This window comes from Pogona vitticeps, chromosome 3 (genome assembly GCF_051106095.1).
Source record: "Pogona vitticeps strain Pit_001003342236 chromosome 3, PviZW2.1, whole genome shotgun sequence".
Classification (NCBI taxonomy): Eukaryota; Metazoa; Chordata; class Lepidosauria; order Squamata; family Agamidae; genus Pogona; species Pogona vitticeps.
In genome coordinates, this window is record NC_135785.1 from 235,346,483 (window position 1) to 235,365,030 (window position 18,548).

Genomic DNA, 18,548 nt, shown 5'->3' on the forward strand with positions numbered 1-18,548 from the left:
ATGAGGGTTGCTTAAGGAAATTCACAAGCACCTAAAACTCCTTTCAGTTCTAGCGCACTCTCACCTTTTAGAAAAAGTGAGAATGGTAGGGCTCATTTCTCTATTCCATTAATGCAAGTAATTACTAAAACAGAAGGTGAAGGGGTTTTGTTTAAAACTATTAGAAGCCAAAGAATTGATTTTCCCTGACAAAACAGTGGAGAGGTCACCAGATTCCTGGTTTGTGTAAATAAGCTTTTATAAGGGGAACAGAGCAAGCAGCTCTAATGCGGCCAATAATAGTCTTCACAAAAAAAGTATGATTCAAGCAGGCCACAAATCACACAATCTGTGGTGTCTATAAATGAGTATAGAATACAAACAAGAACTGGAAATCTGAGTTCAGGCAGGTAAATACAACTTGATAGGGATAACTGAAACTTGATGAGATTATTCCCCCCCCCTCTGGAATATGACAATTAAAGGATATAATTTTTTCAAAAAGAATAGAAAGGGAGGTGGAGTGTCACTTTATGTCAAAAATACATATTCCTGTAAAAAATGCACTCATTTCACATGCTAGCAAGGTTATGCTCAAAATCCTCCAAGGTAGGCTTCAGCAGTATGTGGACCGAGAACTCCCAGAAGTACAAGCTGGATTCCAAAGAGGCAGAGGCACTCGAGACCAAATTGCTAACTTGCGCTGGATTATGGAGAAAGCCAGAGAGTTCCAGAAAAATATCTACTTCTGCTTCATTGACTATGCAAAAGCCTTTGACTGTGTGGACCACAACAAACTATGGCAAGTTCTTAAAGAAATGGGAGTGCCTGACCACCTTATCTATCTACTGAGAAACCTATATGTGGGACAGGAAGCAACAGTTAGAACTGGATATGGAACAACTGATTGGTTCAAAATTGGGAAAGGAGTACGACAAGGCTGTATATTGTCCCCCAGCTTATTCAACTTATATGCAGAATACATCATGCGGAAGGCTGGACTGGAGGAATCCCAAACCGGAATTAAGATTGCCGGAAGAAATATCAACAACCTCCGATATGCAGATGACACCACTCTGATGGCAGAAAGTGAGGAGGAATTAAAGAACCTTGTAATGAGGGTGAAAGAGGAGAGTGCAAAAAACGGTCTGAAACTCAACACCAAAAAAACTAAGATCATGGCCACTGGTCCCATCACCTCCTGGGAAATAGAAGGGGAAGATATGGAGGCAGTGACAGATTTTATTTTCCTGGGCTCCATGATCACTGCAGATGGAGACAGCAGCCACGAAATTTAGAGACGCCTGCTTCTTGGGAGGAAAGCAATGACAAATCTTGACAGCATCTTAAAAAGCAGAGACATCACCCTGCCAACAAAAGTCCAAATAGTCAAAGCTATGGTTTTTCCTGTTGTGATGTATGGAAGTGAGAGCTGGACCATAAAGAAAGCAGACCGCCGAAGAATTGATGCCTTTGAATTGTGGTGCTGGAGGAGACTCGAGAGTCCCCTGGACTGCAAGGAGAACAAACTTATCAATTCTAAAGGAAATCAACCCTGAGTGCTCACTGGAAGGACAGATCCTGAAGCTGAGGCTCCAGTACTTTGGCCTTCTAATGAGAAGAAAAGACTCCCTGGAAAAGACCCTGATGTTGGGAAAGTGTGAAGGCAAGAGGAGAAGGGGACGACCGACGATGAGATGGCTGGACAGTGTCTGCGAAGCAACCAACATGAATTTGACACAACTCCGGGAGGCAGTGGAAGACAGGAGGGCCTGGCGTGCTCTGGTCCATGGGGTCACGAAGAGTCAGACACGACTAAACAACTAAACAACGACGTAAAAAAGTACAAGAGGATGATCTTGGTTGTCCCATTGAGAGCATCTGGATTAAAATAATTCGGGTGAAAAATGAAAGAAGCATGGTAGTTGGATTCTACTTCTGACTGCCCAATCAAGGAAGAAAATGCAAATAAAATCTTTGAAAAACAAGCTGAAATAATTTCAAATATATGATGTAGTAGTACTGGGAGATTTCAATAGTTCTACTCTCTGTTGGGAAGCAAATTCTGCCAAATATGGCCTTCCAGGAAATTCCTGTGTTATGTGGTTAATAATTTGGAGGAAGAATGTAGAGGCTTAGCTATCCTTGACTTTAATCTAAGCAATGGAGATGATGTGGTGGATGAAGTGGCAGTAAGAGGAACTCAGTGAAAGTGATCATTTCTGAGTTAGTGACTTCAATGGAAGGACAAGTAGAGTGTAGGCACATATACAGGCTGGATTTCAGGAAAGCTAAAGTAATGATACCTTTAATTCATACTGCATGACACCCTGACAAGAAAAGAAGTCCAAGATGGGTGAGAGTTTCTTTAAAAGGAAATTCTAAAGACAGAACTACAAAGAATTCTAAAAAAGAAGGAAATTAAAAAGAGAGAAGACAATGAAAAAGACTAATGCTTGGAGAGGACCTGAAAACAAAAAAGCAGATTATAAAGTGCTCACTCTGCAAGCACCTTGAAAATAATGCAGTAACAACTAGAAGCCAACATGGATTTGTCGAGAACAAATCCAGCCCAACTAATCTTATCTCACTTCATGATCGGGTAACATTTCTAGTAGATGGTAGGAATGCTATAGATGTATTATATCTTGACTTCAGCAAAGCCTTTTACAAAGTGTCCCATGATATTTTGATTAGCAAGCTAATCAAAAGTAGGGATGGGTTGGATAAAATAACTGTAAAGTGGACACCCAGCTGGTTACAGAATTGTTCTGAGAGAGTGCTTATCAATGGCTCCTTCCCAAACTGGGATGAAGTAAAAAAAATGGGGTACCACAAGGCTCAGTCCTGCCCCTCGTGCTCTTGGACATTTTTTGGCACTAGTTAGGTCTCATTCTGAATATTGTGTCCGTTTCTGGACACTTCAATTTAAGAAGGATGCCAACAAACTAGAACAAGTTCAGAGAAGGACAACAAGGCTGATCAGGGGACTGGAATCCAAGCCCTATGAAGAAAGACTGAAAGAACTGGGCTTGTTTAGCCTTGAGAAAAGAAGACAGAAGGGAGATATGATAGCACTTTTCAAACACTTGAAAGATTGTCATACAGATAAGGAGCAGGATTTTTTTTCTCAATCATTCTCACATGCAGGACACAAGCTCCAGGGAGACAGATTTAGGCTGAATATCAGGAAAAACTTCTTATCTGTTAGAGCAGTACAACAATGGAACCAATTACCTTGGGAAATGGTGAACAACACTGGAGGCATTTAAAAGAAAATCTGTTAGATCTGCTTTGATTTGGATTCCTGCATTGAGCAGAGACCAGGATGCTACCTGGTCTCAGCTGATCAGCCAAGGTCCTTCCATGACTGGCACAATGACAACAACAGAGGTGAGTGGACCTGGCTGGTTTTGGGGAGGGAAGTGGGCCACAGAATATGAATACAAAGTGTTCATGTCTAATTAGAACTCTGGGAGCCATTGTTTTGATTTTTTTTTAAGCAGGTACTTGTGCTATCTCTCTTTCTCTTTCTCTGTACTTTGCTTCACAGAATGAAAGGACCCTAGTTTGCACATAGACATCTTGCAGAAATTATGAACATCTTGTTTTTTTTAAAATGCTCTTTCCCTTGCTTCTCTCCCCACCAGAGATGATAAAACTCAAGAAGTTAGAAAATTCCTCCTCAAGATGTGTCACTCTGTTGAGAGATCTTGTAAGAATGAGAAGGAAAAATGTGGTGCATAGACTTTAAATCATCACTACAGCTTCATTGTGTCCCTTGTTCCTCATGAACAGCTCTAGAAACTTTAGTCCAAAAAGGGAAAGAAATATGAGTTACACAACCCAGTTTCCACAGCGGAGCACACAAAATGCTTTAGATTTGCCCTGCAGTCTCAGGAATGATACTCAGAGTTCAAAGAAATCTCTCCTTGTTGTATGTGAGGAATGCATTGATCACCTCTCTGAAGCAGCAGGCCAGGGCAAAAGGTAGAGAGTTTTGATGAGGCACTCAGGCTTATATTGTCTCACTGTCATGCTGCGCAGCAGAGTGTTCTAACTTTATAGCTATGTTCAGAGTGCTGGGGCAGGGAGAAGCCGTTCTCTCTTGATGGCTGTACATTACTGCCATTGTTAGTCAGTCAATGTAAAGTACTCTTGGAGAAGCGGCAGATGTCGTATTATGTGGAGAGAAGTAGGACACCTGGGTTCGTTACTACCTAATTAGGTTCTCCATGTGATTGACTACTTGTGCTGCAGACAAAGGACGGGAACTGCCACCGTGAATGACAGCAGAAGGCAGGCTGGCACGACAGCGCTGCTGTCACAGTGCTGTAGGAACATAACTTATCTGGGTTTCAGATGGAGCAGGAAGAGAAATTCTGTCTAAAACCTTTCTGGGGGAAGGAAAAAAAACTACACCTGCCTGGTACACATGACATGATCTCAAAGAATTGTCTCTGGGCACTTACTCTACCATGACCCCTTCTCCTCAGAATGACCAGTGCAGACATTTCCTAACAAGGTAGAAGCTGTGAAAAATAAATTATTTGTGCAAAATCTAACCTGGCTTTTGTATTTTTTTGGAGTACTAATACCCAGACTCCTCCAGCCGCTGTGACCAAAGGCCATGATGGCTGGTCTGTTCTGCAAATCATAGTTGAGGTAGCCCATTGTTCAAAGGGTGCATAGCAAAATGGTCCAGGGTGTTGCACCTCTTCTGAGGTGGAACTCGTTAGCTCTTTTTGGTGGTGGTAGGTTTTCTCTAGGTAGGGCTAATGCTGCTTTTTACATGATGGCATTTCAACTCGTAGATGTTATGTTTAGAGGGTAGAAATTAGAATGATGTTTGGACCACATTTTTAAGTGAACAAGACTTATTCATGATTTTTTGACTACTGGAGGAATATTCAAACATTGTAATATAGTTCTTCTTTCAAAAACTTTGTACACTGAATTGCTGCGTAATCCAGACTCAAAGATACACTGGTTGTAGTTTGTTTGGAGTGGATCTAATTTTTCTTGGGCTGGAACAACCTCTTGTACTGGCTGATCTCAGATCTGCTGGCAAAACTGGATCTACCTGCTGATACAACTGTTGAGGTTGGTGAGATCAGCCAGTAACGAAGCCCAAAAATAGGGGAGAAATGGAGGACCTGAGTTACACCAGATCCAAACTCATTTTAGCCCAGATTCACAGCCACTGTGCTGGCACAAAACTAAATCAGTGTTAGGGTTATGCTAAATAATTTCCTACTTCCCTAGATTGGAAGCTTTTGAAATTGGCATAGCCTCAGCAGGATCCGTACCTTTAAACTATCACTTTTAATCTGGTTTTTGCAAGTGTGCAGTGCAAAGCTGCACAAAGCTATACTCGCCCCAAAAGAAATGCAAAATGTGCTAATGGATGGGGCCATAAGGTGTAGATTATTGGCAGTGCTACATTGATCTCTTTCTCCATGTTTGGAGAATATTTGACATAAAAATGTCAAATATGTCTTTATTAAAATCATTACTCCATAATAATTAGTGCCCAGCACTAATCGGTGCAGGGTACAAGTGAAACAAACAAATGGTATTAAAATATTGTTGACAAAAAGTCATGAGGTACCTTAAAGATATAATGAGTTTTATCATCAAACATTTTAATGGACTTAAGTTCACTTCTTCAGGTGTATGAATGAGTGAATGAAAGTTGTTTTACTACGACACACCGACATGGCTATATCCACCCACCAACAACCCTGGAAAGTTACAAAAGATTTCCTTCCTTCTTTTCCCCTCATACCTGCTGAATCACAGCCTCAATAGTAATTTGTCAGAGTCAGGCTTATGATTCTACTGGAGCTCTGAGGAAAAGGTAGCTGCTTGTGCCTCAAACATGCTGCTATCTTTTGGAGTCACAACAGAGAGGATGTGGCTCCTTTTGGGTGATCTGAAATGCAAAGAAGCAATTTCACAGAGCAGGGTGAGGCTTGAGTAATTGTGTGATTTATGCTCAAGATGAAAGCCAACCTGACTATGGCTATAGCTACAGGAGCTTGGAATGGCCCCAGCATTCTGAAGAGCCTGGCACACGGTGGCAGCTGTTCAGCTAGTCACCTGGCCTCTTATAATGATGCCTGAAATCCTAAGCAACAGCTTTAAAAGGCTTCTGATGTTATGTTTTTCCCCCTTCACAGTTATTTCCCTGATGCTTTACTTACCCTTTGAAATTTTAATTCTTCTAAGTGATTTTAATGCTGGCAAGGAACGCTAGATTGACAGCCTTGGGCAGCTGGGTTTTCTGAGCTTCCCCAGAGACAGACTGTTCCTGGAATAGCAGCCTCTCCTTCTCCTGCTCATGTGATCCATGCTCGTATTTGAAAGTCCTTCTTCATCCATCAGTCCCACCTGGGCTGTGACGATTAAGGAGCACGCAGATTTCAAGAGACAAATCAGACTGAGTCAGACCTAAGGAGGCAAAAAACTCAATTTTTTATTTTTCTGCATTTCTCCAGATTCTACCAGCACTCACTGTTCTTCCACTTTTGCAAGCCTCTTTTATTATACACATTTTTGTGCATAGTTTTCCATGACTAAATAGACTAAATGCAAATATGTTTGCATTTTCTTAGTTGTCTATGCTGTAGCTGTTTAGATTTTTAAACCGTATGCCATGATTTTGTGCCCCTGGAACACACTCCCAATGCATACTTTGTTTCAGGTTTGAAGCCCAGTGTGCTTCCTCCCACAATGGCCAAAACCTTCTTGCAGAGTTATGCCCCCATAAAGCCAACATCATAACTTTGGAGGCAAATTGCTTTAAGTTGAAAGAATCACTGTAGACATTTTTTTGTTGCATGGTGAGTTGTACAGCACAGTATGCAACCTACAACATCTGTGACAATTTCTTAATTGGAGGGAATTTGCCTCCCAACATTACACTATTAGCATTCCACCAGTGTAACTTTGTAAGAGGATTTAAGCCAATGAGTTCTGGGAAGTGGAAAATGAATATTTTCAGTGAAATGTTTGCCACCAGTAAAGGCTTTTTCAATTAGAACAAATTAGGCAAACACGTGACACCCCACCCCCTATCTCCCAATGCACGCTTTAGATATTTGTGGGGTTTTCTGTACACAATAAAGCAGGGTACCAGGTTACACTGGAGAATTCATCTTCTCCAATAAAACACTATACCGGTCTGTGTTGAGTAGGCCGGCATGCAACCAGGCATAGAGGGCAAGTCCAGATTATTTTGCTCCATGCCACACTAATGTACTTAGCCTTTCCTATTCAAGCTTGATGTTTCAGGTTCTTTTTATTCCAAATTGTGCTACATTCTTAACAAATGCACCAGACTGTAAATCATGTTCTACTGCAAGCTCTAGCAAACCTGCAACACTTTTATATAAAGCTGCAGTCAAATGCAGTTTTGTCCACGACACCACTGACTATTTTGTTTAGAACAAACACAGTGTTCTATAGATTGTTTTCAAAATCCAAAATCTCTGCCTTAATAATACAAATACTAAATATGGGGGGGGGGGGAGATTCTGTATTATGCAAAGTAGGAGAATTTGCATGAGATACTAATTCTGGTTAGAGTCATGGTTACAAATTCACCTTTGACTTCTGACCCTTCACCGGTTAAAAATAAGTAACTAGCTACTAGGGGACGTGGTGGTGCTGTGGGCTAAACCGCAGAAGCCTGTGCTGCAGGGTCAGAAGACCAAGCAGTCGTAAGATCGAATCCACGTGACGGAGTGAGCGCCCGTTGCTTGTCCCAGCTCCCGCCAACCTAACGGTTCGAAAGCATGCAAAATGCGAGTAGATAAATAGGTACCATCTCGGTGGGAAGGTAAACAGCGTTCCGTGTCTAAGGCACACTGGCCATGTGACCACGGAAAGATTGTCTTCGGACAAACGCTGGCTCTATGGCTTGAAGAGCGGGATGAGCACCGCCCCCTAGAGTCGGACACGACTGGACAAAAATTGTCAAGGGGAACCTTTACCTTTACCTTTTACATAGCTTGAGGCTATCTCAATGAGAAATTGGTTTGGAATGGTAGATAAGTTGCTTTCAGCTCTTTTAAGGAAATATGGTATATACAGTATGTGTAATAAAAATGATATCATTTATTACTTTCAGCACTCCTCTTCCAGGTGTTCAAAATACTTTGAATACATTATCCCAAGAATTTTGTCCAGCATCCTGGTCAATATTACTATCACCATATGACAGGATTTGAACCAGGGACCTTCTTATATCTGGCTTGTGTATTCTCTGTTACATTACTCTAGCTTTCACAAGACTGTTTCCTACAGCACTTTTGTCTGCTTATCATCGTAAAACATGTGCACTGAAGTGGCTGGGAAAATTTTGCAAATGCATGTTTGTGGTAGGGATGAGCAGATGTCCCTCTATTTGTTTCATTATTGTTCTGTGGGTTGGCATCACCCACTATTCCATTCTGCCTGCCTTCTGGTTTAACTTGGAGAATTTCTAGAATTTGTAAAATTAATTTTGAAGTTGGCACATACACAGTTGGCTGAAATTTTCAGTTCCATTTAGGTTCTGCCCCCCCTTTACATGCACACATGACACTTATCTTGAAACAATTACAACAAAATGACAGAAAGCCACCCAAGAAGGATTATTTTCCAAATGCAAAGTCAGAGTACTTTTCACATGCTTCCAGAATCCCTTGAGAGAGAACGTCAAAGAATGAGTGTGTAGGAAATCATTCAAAAGGATCAACTACCAAGAAAGTTTAAGTTCTTTTGGAGATCAGGCTAGCTTCTAATTACAATGGAAGGAAAGACTGGAAAAGGTATAATTCTGGACTTCAACTCCAGAATGCCCCACCGAGAATTACCACTGGCCCTGCTGACTGGAGGATTCTTGGAATTATAATTTGGAAAAATAATGTTTCTCCACTCTGGTTTAGAAGTGAACAGCTACATCATGAACTCCCTGTGGTATCCTACTCCCACAATGTAGTGTTTAAGGCCTAGATAGGGTGCCCTCCAGTTTGTAGAGCCCCCTACCAACATTGTCAAATGACACAGGGGATGATGCTGATGGTGCAATGGGTGGGGTGGCATATCTGGAGGACCACAGATTTCCTACTTTGGCTTTTGGACTTTGAAAATGAAGATTTCATAAATTTAATTGGTCTGATGGATGCTGTAGTCCAAAAACAGTGGCAGCTATAATTCAACGATAACTGGAGGATCACAGATTCCCCAGTTCTGATTCAAGCCTTTAAAAATGAAGACTATTTATTTTAAAATTACCTCACCCATTGGCTGGGTATGCTATCTGGGAGAGAAGCTATACTCATACATCCTGTTTCCCATAAAGTTTAACCAGATGTCTACAGCACAATCAGGATTGAAGGGGCACAACCAGCATCCAGCTCTTGTTCCAGATATTTACTACACAGAAGCATGTTGCCTCTGATCTTCAAGGTACTATATGGCCCTTGTGACAAAGAGCCATTGATAAATTTGACAGATCTCTTTTAAAGCCATCTGTGTTGGTGGCCATGCCTGCATCTTTTGGAAGTAAATTCCATAAATCACTAACTGTTTGCTGTGTGAAACAAAAACTAAAGAAAGCCATGGAATACTTGTACAAGACCACTGCAATATTAGAAACAGGTGAGCTTTCTAAACTAGCATCCCCTTTCCTAAGCTTTGTAATGAAGGGTTCTGCTGGACTCAAAAGATGTTTGCACCTAACATTTCAGAAGTTCAATACAGGTATTCTCCAGCCTTGTTTCTGTGTTTACATCCTGTGTAAAATAGTACTTCCTTATGCACTTCCCATCATTCAGCTTACTTGGCTGGTCCTGAATTCTGGTGTTAAAGAAGAGAAACAAAACCTTTCCTTTTATTTATTTTCTGCTTGTAATGCACAATTTTGTAAACCTTAATCATGCAGTGAACCTTTAGCCTTGTAAACCTTAGTTATCTTTTTCTTCCTAAATCGCTCCAAATAAATCTCACAGCAAAGCTTGGCAATGACAAAAGGAAGAATGCCAGATTCCTAATACACCAGTGCCACTCCAAAAACAAGATCAGGTAATTTGGAATCCCTAAATCCCAATAGAAATTGAAATGGGAAAGGTTTTGTAAGCATCCCCAATCTGGATGGGTTCAATAGCCAAACAACAAAGCTGTGACATATGCTTTTCAGAACAATTTCAGTTAGATTTTTGCCAGACAGGCCTCAGATTGGTTGTTTGGCACTCATTAGTCTTTTTCTTTTTCTGCCTTGTTATATCTTGAGCATTCATTCTAGCCATAAACCAAAACAATAAGCCACAGTGACTAAGATTACCCTCTTCAGCTTTTTTCCCAAAGAGAGAAAAAGAAAGAGACCAGGCTATACAGATGTGCAACACTTTTAAATAATAAGCTATTTGCTTACTACTGATGAATCTTACAAACACATTTTCACAAAATGAATCTTTTCTTATTTGCCTTTATATAATAGACAATATGAATAATTATAAGAACACCAAAATGCTACAATTTGTGCACCCAATACCTGGGAAACAGCACTAAAACAGGAGTTGTGTGTAGAATTTGAAAAGTTCAAGTGTCCCTTTGATTTCAGGACCAGCCAAGTATGCAATTCATTAATTCACTCTGTCAATTCACGACTCCAGCAAAAACATATAGGAATCATAACTAAACCAAGTTAAGCCAAGTTGACCTCTGGCCTCAGCAGTTCTCACACTATTTCTTATTTTACACACACACACACACACACACACACACACACACACACACACACACACACACACACACACACACACACACACACACACACACACACACACACACACACACACACACACACACACAATTTTTTCCCAGGAAAGAAAAAAAAAGCAACCACATCCATCTGTGAACTGCTACTTCAGTACAGTATTGCTGTTGGATAGAATAACTCTGTATGTGCACTCTTTGGCCTGTGGAGGGGGCTTAGGCGATACAGTGTTTATGAGGGATTTAGTCTGTAATCCTACTAGTTCTAGAACAGTCTGCCCTGTGCTTTCTATTGAACTTTACCAAGGAACACTAGAATATAGCTCTCAGTAGTCAGCTGAGTTGTGTTTGTACTTGTGAGCTGCAAGATTAATGATGTCTGTCTCCTTTGGCCTTTTGAGCATATAGCCATGGCGTCAATCCTTCCTAAGACTCCCAGTATCCTACTACACAAATGGTGGATGCTCTTCACTTCTGCTCATAAATTTGCCAAGGCAGAGTGCATTTTAACCATTATAGCACCATACAGAAGTGCAGAACTTGTTCACATTATTTGTAATATTTGTGAGAGAAAGACAGAGAGAGCACGCCATGCTTGTTGTTCAGAATTCTAGTATTAAGCCACCTTGGAGTTTTGGACCATCTTGTTAATTAAAAGCATTGTTTCTGTAATTATTCTGTGAATAATGTTTTGATGTGTATTAAACTGACACTATGCTTTCCCTATTAAAAAAATCAAGAATGGATTAACTGATGTAGACTTAGACGACCAATGAACCTCACATAGTATTTCTTGGTAATTTTCTTCTTTTGTTGATCTGTGTTTCAAAGTAATTTCTATTCAACTATTCAACAGCCTACACCCAGACACTCATGACTTAATGGACAAATCAGGAGGAGGAATAATAATAAATAATAATCATGTGCTATCAAGTCAATTTTGACTTAAAATGGCCATTTTCAAGGTTTTCCAGATAGATAATACTCAGAAGTGGTTTACCATTCTCTTCTTCTGGGGACACCCTGAGACTGTGCTGCTTTCCCAAGGCCACACAAGCTGGCTCTGCACAGAGAAGGCAGAGTGGGGATACCTAAACCACTGAGCTATGCAACTAGCTAGGATGGGGAACAATGGTAGACAATTCCACAAGCTGAGCCTGCTTACAGTCTACTCTCCATGTACCTTCACCTTGCTTTTATCTTCCAGATCCAAAATTATCTTTCAGATCCAAAATTGGACAATGAAGTGCCTGGGCCCATTAAGTACATTCTATCTTATCTTTATCCATATTACTTTACATTCAAAGTTACCCTTACTCTTTTAATAGAGAAATCCTCCTGTGAAAGGACTCCTTCCCTGTTCATCTCTTTGCATCAATATTGTATTCAGACATTAAACCTGTTTAGCTAGAGGAGGTGAGGCATACTTGTTAGGAATGAGACAGAAAGGATACAGCTAGAAAGATAACCACACTGTCCTCCTCACACACAGTGAATGTTCGAGTCTCAGACACCAGAACAGAGCTGAGGAGGCTCTTGTATCTTCTGATCACTGTGAATGCTTGTCATAGAGACCTGACGAGCACTGAGGTCTTTTTTTTCCACACACACAAGACCATTCCCAACCATTGCTTCTGCCTAGAACCTGAGAAAGCTGAGCCTCCTAGCACAGGGATTAAACTGTTATACTGTAGCCAAAGTTCTGCTCACAACATGGGTTCAATCTAAAATAGCCAGATTAAGGTTCACTCAGCCTTCCATCCTTCTGAAGTCAATAAACTGAGTATCCAGGTTGCCAGCGCAGCAATGTATAGCCTGCATAATTATATTGTAAACTGCCCAGAGGGTGCTCTCAGCACTATGGGGTGGTATATAAGCAGCACACTTTGCTTTTGTAGACAACAGCTCCCAGAATTCTCCTAGCTAGCAGGGCCAGACACTTGGGGGGATTTAGGAAGTTCTGCTTCAAAAACAGATGTTTAAAAATTTTGTCCCCAAGCTCTGCATGTTGCATCAGCTCTCATAAAAACAGCTGTCAAATATTTCTCACATGCATCCAGGCTAGCAAAATCAATAAGAAAGCATTTGGATTGTGGCACACAGAGAAGGGGAGGAAAAGCATGGAAGGGCTATGCATCCCCTCTGGTCTCTGCTCCTCCTTTGCTTTCCATCTCAGTGAGTTGCCCAAACTTCCTACCTTGCTCCATATGCACAGAGAGCCACCCCCATGCTGTGGCCTCTGCACGCAGCCATCAACAGCAGCTGTTAATGGGTAGTCTAATGGCCATTTAATGGTGCTAGCAAAGCTAATAGATGCTTAAAGATAATATTCATAATAATAGCAGGAGTGAAGCCTGCTGAAGAAACATCAGGGCTGGCAGGATCTGCCCTCTTAGAGTGAGCTCACTGAACCCCCGTCTTCACTCTGACCTGCACCAGAAATTATCCTGCTTTCTAAACCTACTTTGGCATAAATGAATTTCAGTGGCTTTACTGCCATGCAGTGCCTTTCTTCTGGATAATATCCCAGTATTGTTTGATGCCAGCTGGTGAAGAATCACCTGGGGTGGCTTGGTGCAAAGGGGACAGCGCTGTGTAGCTTTTCTGTTGGTGGGGGAGAGGGAATGTCAGCAGGCGTAGCTTTCGTGACAAGTGAAACCTGCTGAAATTCCCTTTTCTGCAGAAATATTAAAGATGCAAGACTTCTATCATCATCTGCACTGACCCATCTTAGAATAACCCAGTTTAGCAAGGACATGCAATGCCATGACATGAACTGAGGTATGTATGCTTGCTATAGACATGCTTGCTTTATGGATCCCAAGAAAGCCTTTGAAACATAGCACCTTGTGAGGTACAATGGATACTCAGTTATACTGAATGGCACAGAACTGTGGACTTCAACACAGGCAACTATTTAAAGAAAAAAGGTGAAAGTGTTTGAGATGATGATTTATTGCAGCATGCAAAGAATGTGTTGGGTACAAAGGGTGACCAATTAAAGTATTGAAGTGAATGAATAAAGATCAAGAAACTCTGTAAACCATATAAAGCAGAAAACGAAACTAGTTTTGGTCAGAATGAGAAGCAAAAAGTAGATTATTGTAGTTGATCATTCAAAGTAAAATCAATGGGAAAAGAAGTGGTACAACACAAGAACTTTGTGGCAAAAGAACACAGGGAATGGGTGAGGATGCCACACAACCTCACTGTGGAGAGCTGCCACATCGAAAGTCAGACCAGCCCTGATTATTGTTGAAAGACAGAGATAGGGATATGTTTATGCAACACAGAATGTGAATACTGTATATGCATATGTGAATATTTCTAATGTGTTTGCTAAGAGAAGAATGTGATATTAGCACAGAATGTCGTTAATTTTTATTGATTGATTGATTGATTGATTGATTGATTGATTGATTGTATTTTTACCCCGCCTATCTAGTCATTTCAAACACTCTAGGCAGCTTACAACATAAAGGATAACAAGTTCAAGAAACATTTATGACAATTAATTAATTAAATGATTCTGCAAGATGGGAAAAATACAAAATAAATCAAATAAAGAGAAAAAGAATAAAAAAGGAAAGAGGACAGGAATTAAATGGAAGGGAAGGCCTGCCTATACATCCACGTTTTAAGTTGGTTCTTAAAAGTACCCAGCGAGGGTGCAGCACGAATCTCCGGAGGTAGGTTATTCCAGAGGCGAGGAGCCACCACCAAGAAGGCCCGGTTTCTAGTTCTTGCCTTCCAGGCCTCCCTCAGCGTCAGGCTCCTCAGCCTCACCTCCTGGCTCGTGCGGGTGACACGGGTAGAACTAGTTGGGAGTAAGTGTTCCACCAAGTATCGAGGTCCTAAACCGTTTAGGGCTTTATATGTAAGCATTAACACTTTGAAGTCAACCAATCAGATTGTATCTGTAGTCAGCTGGGTGCTAGATAAGGCAGTGTTAGCCAGGAGTTTTGTTAAATATGGATCCAGATAGGGACTGATAAGGATCCAGACAACATGTAGACTGACAGGGTCTCACACAACATGTACTTCACACAGACTGAAGCATAATATGTACCAGAGTAAGGTAACCATTATGAATATAATAATGATAAGAAGAGATATGTATCAGACAATTTATATCATACCAAACAACTAATTATTATGTATTACCCTCTTTCCCCCAAAATAACCTGAAAATAAGCCCTAGCATGATTTTTCAGGATGCTCATAATATAAACCCTACCCCAAAAATAAGCCCCAGTTAAGTGAAACCCCGCCCTCCACCATTGTGCAGCAACCATGACTGTATTTGAATCAATGTAGATTGTTGTGCATGAAAAAATAAAACATCCCCTGAAAATAAGCCCTAATGCGTTTTTGGAGGAAAAATTAATATAAGACCCTGTCTTATTTTTGGGGAAACACAGTATGTAATATAGTTTACATATGTTTATTATTAGTAAAAGTTATTTATTGTTTTAACCAAGGCTCTAATGTTTAGTTGAATACAATTGCTGACACAAACACACAGTACGGAAGAACAACATAATCTTAAGCCACCCCGAGCAGACGTTGTCTAGAGGGGTGGGGTAAAAATCGAGTAAATAAATAAATAAATAAATAAATAAATAAATAAACAAACAAACAAACAAACAAACAAATTATATTTTACTGTAGTGGTTTTTTATCTAAACATTTCCAGCTAATTCTGCTTTTTTATAGGATATAATTTATTTTTATAACCAAAATTTCCAGCTAATTCTGCTTTTTTATAGGATATAATTTATTTTTATAACCAAAAAGCCGAAAAAGATGCCCAACTTCCAGAAAAAGAAGAAGAAAGATCTGCCATATCATGTTGGAAGATGTGCAGCAATGTGCGAGTCCCTCCTTTAAAAGAAAAGTGGAGAGAAGTGAATAGGAGGAGGTATGGGGACTAAATGGGTCATAAGGACAGCATATAGCCTATGGTCACATGGTTATTCCTATCCCTGCCCTATTGCATCTCAACCTCTTGCCCTTGACCAAAAAGAGGAGGAGGAGCATCATTTCCAGCAGCAGCAGCAGCTGAAGACAGTGGTAGTAAGGGAACAGACTGATATAGTTAAGGGGACCCATTGAGAATGTCTTGCAAAAGACCAGTTTAGGAAAACTGTGTTCTTATAGTTTATACAGTATCTCTTTAAGAGGGCCACTACCCTCTTGGCTCATAAATCTGTGGAGAACAAACTAAGTCCTGAAAGAGTGCTGGAGCAGCAAAGGGCACTCATGATTTGACATTGTGGCTACTCCTCTGCGCAGAGAAGAGTGGGACATCATGAGTCAAGTGGTCCGTGTCCTCCAAAGCTTTGAAAGTGTGACATCGCTCCTTAATGGGGAGACAGCAATCCTTAGCCAGGAGATTGCAGTGTTCCAGGGCTTGGTTGGTATGACAGAGAGCATAGTAAGGGGGCAGCTTAGGTGCATGGGGGATTCCATAGAAGGAGAATAGCACTTTTTTTCAACCTGAAATGGTAGCTTGAGTCAGCAAGCTGAAGAACCTGCTCCACTTTTTGCATACTTGTGGAAGAAGGAGGAATATATTCTAGAAATTCTCTTGAACCATGAATGCATGGCACTGGAAAGCATCAGGGGTGGGGGGAATGCCCGCCAACTTTTCATCACATGCTGCAATACCTACTGAAGAAGGTCCAGCTAACACTGAGGGATCACAGAGAGCATGAAGAAACTAGTACTGTTCAAAGCACCCCAAACAGCAGTACCAGCAGCTGTATTCTAGAATCCAAGTCCCTCACCTCTGCAACAACAGGCCAAGCTTTCTGGGACACAGTCTTGACAAACATGTCAGGGGCTTGTCCCAGAGGAAGGACATGGCAGAGGCAGAGATAGAGGTGTCAATGCAGGAGCCCTGAAAATCTAAAGGGGCCAATCCTGTATCTTACTGGGATCAGAAGGAGTCTGTCTAAGGAAGTCCAGACAAGGTGTCCATGGGAGTGCTGTCTTGTTCACCAATTAGCATGTTCTCAGGCAGGAGGCATTTTCAGTCCATACTGCTCATGCCTGGAACCTGGATCAGTATGAAAACTTACTTTCCTTAAGGTCAACCTGCCATTGCTGGGCTTCCAGGAAGTCTCCTTTAAGTGAGAGAGAATGGCACAATCTGCTCACAGTGCCAGCTATGCCATGCTTCAGTCTGCTGCCCTTTCCTTGTGCCTCTAACTGCTACTCCAAGATTGTGCTTACTCACTTAACTGTGCTGTGCCCCGTGCTGTTGTCGTAGTGCCTGCTCCCCAGTGCGGCCTGTCCTCTGCTTCCCCAATGATGCTGGCATTTCCTGCTGGCATTCCCACAGTTCAGGGATCAATCAGTATTTCCATTACAGTACTTCTCTCACATGTAAGCACTGCTGGCTGTTGGTGTGCACTCTTTTTGTTCAACCCAATCCCTGGGAAGTTGTCTCTGACGCAGGGAAATCTTTTTTAAAAATTTCTGTCTGATTGTTGTTTTTGAAAGGGGAAAAACAATGACTGCATATTATTCATATCATGACAGAGTTCTGGAAATCGAGAAATCCTGAATTTTCTAAAGTCTGGATTCTGAATTCAAAGGGCTAGAAATTTGAATTACAAATCCAATTTTTAATACTAGATCCCTTTTTTTACCATGCTTTCTTTCAGGGCTCCAGCCAAACGCTCCCTTTCCCTTCGAAATCGGTCAGCATTCTGTGGCTACTGAGCATGCCCAGTCCTCATTAGGCTATTCTAAAGGGTTGCTCTTGAGACGTATCTCTAAACCTTTGGAGTTCCCCAAGACTGTGGACATCTCTCTCTCCTGCCACATGGATGATACTGGTTCTTTCTGTGTCAACATGGCACACTGTTGGCTCCATAATCAGCACTCATAATCAGCACTCATCGTCGTTTAGTCGTTGAGTCATGTCCGACTCTTCATGACCCCATGGAGCAGAGCATGCCAGGCCCTCCTATCTTCCACTGCCTCCCGAAGTTGTGTCAAATTCATGTTGGTAGCTTCAATGACACTGTCCAACCATCTCATCCTCTGTTGTCCCCTTCTCCTCTTGCCCTCACATTTTCCCAGCATCAAGGTCTTTTCGAAGGAGTCTTCTCTTCTCATGAGATGGCCAAAGTATTGGAGCCTCAGCTTCCGGATCTGTCCTTCCACTGAGCATTCAGGGTTGATTTTCTTTAGAATGGATAGGTTTGTTCTCCTTGCAGTCCAGGGGACTCTCAAGAGCCTCCTCCAGCACTACTATTCAAAGGCATCAATTCTTCAGCAGTCAGCTTTCTTTATGGTCCAGCTCTCGCTTCCATACATAACTACAGGAAAAACCATAGCTTTGACTATTCAGACTTTTGTTGACAAGGTGATGTCTCCGCTTTTTAAGGTGCTGTCAAGGTTTGTCATCGCTTTCCTCCCAAGAAACAGGCGTCTTTTAATTTTGTGGCTGCTGTCTCCATCTGCAGTGATCATGGAGCCCAAGAAAGTAAACTCTGTCACTGCCTCCATATCTTCCTCTTCTATTTCCCAGGAGGTGATGGGACCAGTGGCCATGATCTTAGGTTTTTTTTTTTTTTTAAGGTTGAGTTTCAGACCGTTTTTTGCACTCTCCTCTTTCACACTCATTAAGAGGTTCTTTAATTCCTCCTCACTTTCTGCCATCAGAGTGGCATCATCTGTATATCGGAGGTTGTTGATATTTATTCCAGCAATCTTAATTCCAGTTTGGGATTTCTCCAGTCCAGCCTTTTGCATGATGTATTCTGCTTACAAGTTAAATAAGCTGGGGGACA

At 41.4% G+C, this 18,548-nt stretch overlaps 1 long non-coding RNA gene across 1 annotated transcript in view; it reads right to left on the reverse strand.

Moving 5' to 3' along the window:
- Positions 1–611: 611 nt before the first annotated feature.
- LOC144588033 (uncharacterized) overlaps positions 612–18,548 on the reverse strand; it is a 32,703-nt gene continuing 14,766 nt past the window's right edge. Inside the window, exon 2 of the long non-coding RNA XR_013543339.1 lies at positions 612–6,432. This is a non-coding gene — a long non-coding RNA (uncharacterized LOC144588033). The remainder of the gene's footprint in view (positions 6,433–18,548) is intronic.